We start from the raw sequence: 6,565 nt of genomic DNA on the forward strand, positions 1-6,565 counted from the left end.
TATTACAGGCAAACTAGTTAATAATCCCTATTCTATCACTTGCTAGCTCTGTGAGCTTGACGACATTATTCATCTATTGAGCATGAATTTCTTCATCTATGAAACAGAACTCATAATACCAACTCTTTAAAGTTGGAGTGAGAATTACACAAGATAGTACATTAAAAAGCAGATAGCACAGAAACTGGTCATGGTAGACAAGTGTTCAAAAAGGGCAGTTGTTACAATTATTTTTCTATTGTGAATATTTCCACCTCTAACAATGGGGTTAAGTAGAATTTATCATGCAGAGTACTGACCAAAACGGGCTCACTTTATTATGAGTACTTATGTATGTTATTCAAGATTTCTTGAAATTGTACATGCAGCATTATTACTGTTTATTTATAAATATATTTCTAACCTCGACCCTAATTAGAATTTTTTCCTAGGCAATTATTTTAATTCACATTGGAAAGGATAAATAAAGTCAATGTGGACGGGAGAAAGGGAGCTAGACCATCAGTGCCTAATCTCTGTAGCTTTTGCTGATAATCAGCCCTTGAATAGCTTATGGATAAGGCCAAAGGAGGGTCTGGGAAGAATTGTAGTCTCACTTGTTCTGGTGTTTATTAAAACACCACAAAATCCATATTCCCACTTTGATCTTGACTCAAGAAAATGTCATGAAATTGACACCAAATTAATTAAGCAACTCTGTATTTGTCCACTCGAGTGCATCCTGCAGGCAGTTAAGAGGGTGGAAGAGGAAAGATTCAATGACACATCTCTTTTGAAAGTGTAATATCAGCTAGATGTTGGAAAGAAAATACAATATACACCTTGCTATTACCAGTCAATGTCCATCTAATTATAAAAGCTTCAGGAACCTGGAATTCTATTTGACTTCAAACATGTTAAAGGCTCAAGTCATTCAACCTGGTATAATATTTTCTGAGGATTTGGTCAGATCATTTTCTTGCCTCAAATATTTAATTGAACCAGTTGTGGGTAATGAGGTCTGCTCCTTGACAACTCACAAGTAGTTTTCACACTGACTTATCCTTAATCATAAGTTGTATGTCATCTTTGGCCTTCTGCACAGGCAGATGGGAAATTAGTGGGACAGTGCATGAAAATACTGGCCTGCAAAATAGTCTCAACTGTTTCAACACCGGCTACTTTCCAGAACACTTCACTCAGGCCCTATGTCAATGTAAATATTAGAAGACTTGGAAGAGTTTGCAATCTTTTGGCCCATCGTTAAATTATTATTTTAACCCTTCCTTTTCCTGAGTGCCACTGATGGATAATTTTAGTTCATTTAGTTTGTTTTTCTTGTTGTTTTCTTAAAGGTATCCCCACTTTACTGGAAAAGCAAAGTAAACAAAATGATGTAAAGCACAGCATAATTCAACAGCAACAAAAAACACTGTATAATCCATTGACCTAGTTTGTTGAGGTGTGGCTTTATTAATTTTTTTATCTCAAAAAACAAAACAAAAACAAAACAAAAAACTCAGCACTATTGCATGGGTATAGAGTTCTGTAAAAGCCCTAGGCTTTGTCCTAGTAGGATTTTTTCTTTTATAGAGGAAAGGAGATTACAGGAAAGAATACCAGTTGGAGAAATCTTTTAAAAGAATTTGCATATGAATAATCCCCAAGGATGGTATTTAGGTATAAGAAGAGTATTGCAACTTCTCCAAAATGGAGGTGAATCCAAAAGAGGGAAGTATAATTTTTATAAATTGTGTTTGAAAGAAAGTAAAATGGGAAAGGAAAGATGAAGAGGCTGATTCCTTTATAAATGTTAGATGGTTGGATAGTAAACACATCAGTAGCAATTCCGTGTTTTGTGTTTCTTCAGTCATACACAGGACTGTTCTGGATGCATATAGTGTTTCTCTCTTGATGCTGTCAGTCTCAGTTCGAACTTTTATGTCTCAGATTGCTTATCGCACATTGGCTATGTATTAAAATTGCCTTATGTCACACACTCCATGCAATTTACGGAAAGATTTTCATTGTGGAAAAACTTAAAAAAAAACAAAAACAAAATATTTCTATGAAAAGCAATTTGCTTTGCTCGGCTTTGCCTGTATTCCCAGTACAATTACTGTAGATTATATGAGTTTGAAAATGAGCTTTCTTCCTTGCAACTCACTCTCTGTTTGATTCTCTCATGAGGTCATAATCTTCTGTTTGCGCAGTAAGCCTGTTGTCATGGAGATTAATGTGATGTTACAAATTTGCTATTATTTATGACTTCATTGTAGGATGGATCCGAATAAGAAATTAATCTCCAATTTCTTCACAAATATTTGGTGAGTCATATGAGAACAGGTGAAGGCATTTCAGCTTTCATTTCTTAATTGGGAGGCGGAAGTGCCTTCACTGGTGAAAAATCCAAATATCTAAGAAACAATAATTGCAAAAAGTATTAACATAAGTACTTTTGAAGAGAAGGTGAAACATGTGAAACACTAGGATAAAATTTATATTCTATTTACAAAATATCCACTGAGAGCTACGAGGTAAGCTCCTTGAGAAACCTATCCTGTGTCATTCTCTCAACAAGTTTCTCCTCGATACTGCCATGTTTACTTTCTCAGCACAGAAAAGCTAAACAGTGAGCACTCTGGTGCATAAGCCCCTCAACCATTGCGATATTGAATTCTGATCTTTAATAAACCAACATTGATTTACTTCACTGCTTCTGTTTGCTTAGTTAAGCTCCATTGGCATAGGAAAAGGCACACATAATTTAATCAAATTGCTTTTTTTTTCCATCTGAGTTTTTATTAGTGCGCAAAGCAGGGTCTAAGCATTCAAAATTTATTTTTACCTCTAAAATATCTTTCTTCTCTCTTGGAGGAAAAGTTTGAAATTGCAGTTAATTTCATCCCTCACTTTGAATATGTACAAAAGCAAAACAAAGACAAAATACAACCAATGGTCTTTTTCTTGAGTGTTAAGTGTACTTTCTTTCTTGACATCAGTGTTGATTTGAAGAATCAGTGTAACATCTAAACAGTATTAAGCTTTGAGATTTCCAGATTTCAGATGTCAATGAACAAATCAATATCTTCAACATTTTAAGTTAGGCAACATTTTCTTTTCTTATGGCTGATATTTTCCTGATGATCTATGTTAGCCAATTAATAGATGAAAAAAAAAAAACAGATTTAGGATGGTCAATGATTTGTCAAAGGCCAGGAGGCTGATTGATTGACAGTTTGGGGGTAAACCCAGGGATGTTGAGATTTCAATTCTAGATTATCAATGCCTCTTGAAAACTACTCTTATTTCTCCTCTTGAGTTTATTGTATTTCAGAGAATTAGAACTCATTTTCATAAATGAAAAGTTAATCAGAGTTTTCATATCTACTTTTTTTTTTTTTTTTTTTAGATGTTGGGTATTTAGAGTTTCCAAATGAAGGTTCTGGTTATATCTGTGGGAAGGAAGTCAGGGAATTATTTTGGAGTGTGAGTGGGATTCATGAAATAGCTTGTAATGTTGCACTTCTGGAGGCCAAGAAGCACATAGACTTGCCAGTGTTACTGGAGAATGACAAGGTTGAAAAGCTGTGAACTTTGTTTTTTTTGCACCATATACTTGTTTCTTCTGACTCCCTAGTGCAAGGTTTAAAAATATAGGAGTATTACTTTAGCTTTATGAAATTAAGTACTGTTACAAATTTTTATGTATACAAATTTTTTTGTATCATACTAAACTAGAAATATTTCTCTATTAATGGAATATATTGTTTTCTTATCTCCTGAAGTTTGAAGAGTGGGGAGGAGTTTTTCTGTCTTCTGTTTTATGAACACAAGGAAGTATTTCATCTCTAGGCATATGGCAGCCATCTCCTTACTGTGAGGATAACCAAGTTTGAGTGGAGGAAAGGCAGCATATGATGGAGAGATAGAATCTGTCTGAGACCCTGATGAATGTTTGGAAATACTAAATAAAACACTCCTAGAAACTGACGTTGTTTTGGAAATCCTTTTATATGGGATAATAAAAGTTCTCTATATTGTACTGGACCATTTTTTTAATATGAAATTTATTGTCAAATTGGTTTCCATACAACACCCAGTGCTCATACCAACAGGTGCCCTTCTCAATGGCCATCACCCACTTTCCCCTCCCACCCCCCATCAACCCTCAGTTTGTTCTCAGTTTTTAAGAGTCTCTTATGTTTTGCCACCTTTCCTCTCTGTAACTTTTTTCCCCCTCCCCCATGGTCTTCTGTTAAGTTTCTCATGATCCACATAAGAGTGAAAACATATGGTATCTGTCTTTCTCTGTATGGCTTATACATCCACGTTGCTACAAAGGGCCATATGTCATTCTTTCTCATTGCCAAGTAGTATTCCATTGTATATATAAACCACACGTTTTTTATCCATTCATCAATTGAAGATCACTTAGTCTCTTTCCATAATTTGGCTACTGTTGAAAGTGCCACTATAAACATTGGAGTACAAGTGCCCCTATGCATCAGCACTCCTGTATCCCTTGGGTAAATTCCTAGCAGTGCTACTGCTGGGTCATAGGGTAGATCTATTGTTAATTTTTTGAGGAGCCTCCACACTGTTTTCCAGAGTGGCTGCACCAGTTTGCATTTCTACCAACAGTGCAAGGGGGTTCCCGTTTCTCCACATCCTCTCCAGCATCTATAGTCTTCTGATTTGTTCATTTTAGCCACTCTGACTGGTGTGAGATGATATCTCAGTGTAGTTTTGATTTGTATTTCCCTGATGAGGAGTGCTGTTGAGCATCTTTTCGTGTGCCTGTTGGCCATCTGGATGTCTTCTTTAGAGAAGTGTCTAGAGACAGTCTCTTTAAAAATGGTGCTGGGAGGGGCGCCTGGGTGGCTCAGTCGGTTAAGCGTCCGACTTCGGCTCAGGTCATGATCTCACGGTCCGTGAGTTCGAGCCCCGCATCGGGCTCTGTGCTGACAGCTCAGAGCCTGGAGCCTGTTTCAGATTCTGTGTCTCCCTCTCTCTGACCCTCCCCTGTTCATGCTCTGTCTCTCTCTGTCTCAAAAATAAATAAACGTTAAAAAATTAAAAAAAAATGGTGCTGGGAAATCAACAAAACTAAAAGGCAACTAACGGAATGGGAAAAGATATTTGCAAATGACATATCGGACAAAGGGCTAGTATCCAAAATCTATAAAGAGCTCACCAAACTCCACACCCAAAAAACAAATAATCCAGTGAAGAAATGGGCAGAAAACATGAATAGACACTTCTCTAAAGAAGACATCCAGATGGCCAACAGGCACATGAAAAGATGCTCAACCTCGCATAAAGATATAGATAAAGAAATTGTGGTTTATATACACAATGGAGTACTACGTGGCAATGAGAAAGAATGAAATATGGCCCTTTGTAGCAACATGGATGGAACTGGAGAGTGTGATGCTAAGTGGAATAAGCCATACAGAGAAAGACAGATACCATATGTTTTCACTCTTATGTGGATCCTGAGAAACTTAACAGAAACCCATGGGGGAGGGGAAGGAAAAAAAAAGAGGTTAGAGTGTGAGAGAGCCAAAGCATAAGAGACTCTTAAAAACTGAAAACAAACTGAGGGTTGATGGGGGGATGGGAGGGAGGGAAGGGTAGGTGATGGGCATTGAAGAGGGCATCTTTTGGGATGAGCACTGGGTGTTGTATGGGAACCAATTTGACAATAAATTTCATATATTAAAAAAATAAATAAATAAAAAACTCTGAGCTATTAAAAAAAACAGTGCTGGGAGAACTAGACAGCAACATGCAGAAGAATGAACTGTACTAGACCAATTTATGTACCTCCCAGATCTGCTCACCTCTGTCTGCCTCCCAGCCCTCAACCATTGCCCTGATTCTTGGCCAGAGTGTGGGCGAAGCTGTGGCAAAGGTTCTATTGTCTTCCAGGTCTGGAGCTTCAGTGCACAGGTTCCACCCAACTGGACACACTAAAGCTCTGGCTTTCCTCCTCAGTAGCTTCCAAGAGGGAAGCTCTCATATTTTGTCTAACAAAGGAGGAGCTGAAGATTGCTGTGAACTACCTAGAGATACAGTTCCCAATCTGTGGTCTACTTAGAGATGTAGTGGTTCCATATAGCAAACATCTTGCATGATTAAGCAGCCTGGTTGTGTTTTTACCAGGCTGTGGTCAGCTGGGGAATGTACCACCTTGTAATGATCATCCTCCTTCTGTTCTTCATTCCATTTTCCCCTCACTCTTGCTTCCCTGGGATAATACTCCCCAACCCCAGAAAAAGTTAAGCACGTCAACTTCACCTTAGGTTCTATTTTCTAGGAAATCCAGGATAAAGATTCCCTTAGAACCCTGATATCGGGAGAGAACATAATAGAAAGAAGACCCTCAGGATGTTGGATTGCTTGACTAGCAGATAGTAACAGCGGCCTGCTAATTGCTGCTGATGTTGGGAATGGCAGTCATCTCTGGTATACATGGCCTTACAATTACTGACATTTTCATTGGTGGTGAATTAAGATGAGGTGCAGATAAAGGCTAGACATTGGAAATAACATGGCTACCGTACTTGATTGGAATGGCAGA

The 6,565-nt window shown here is 37.7% G+C and overlaps 1 long non-coding RNA gene across 1 annotated transcript; it reads left to right on the forward strand.

Annotated features, from left to right (window-relative positions):
* Positions 1–2,242: 2,242 nt before the first annotated feature.
* On the forward strand, positions 2,243–3,972 carry LOC123381489. Its single transcript, XR_006588532.1, has 2 exons — positions 2,243–2,306; positions 3,768–3,972. It is a non-coding gene; the product is annotated as an uncharacterized LOC123381489 (long non-coding RNA).
* Positions 3,973–6,565: the final 2,593 nt, after the last annotated feature.

This window comes from Felis catus, chromosome D4 (genome assembly GCF_018350175.1).
Source record: "Felis catus isolate Fca126 chromosome D4, F.catus_Fca126_mat1.0, whole genome shotgun sequence".
NCBI classification, from domain to species: Eukaryota; Metazoa; Chordata; class Mammalia; order Carnivora; family Felidae; genus Felis; species Felis catus.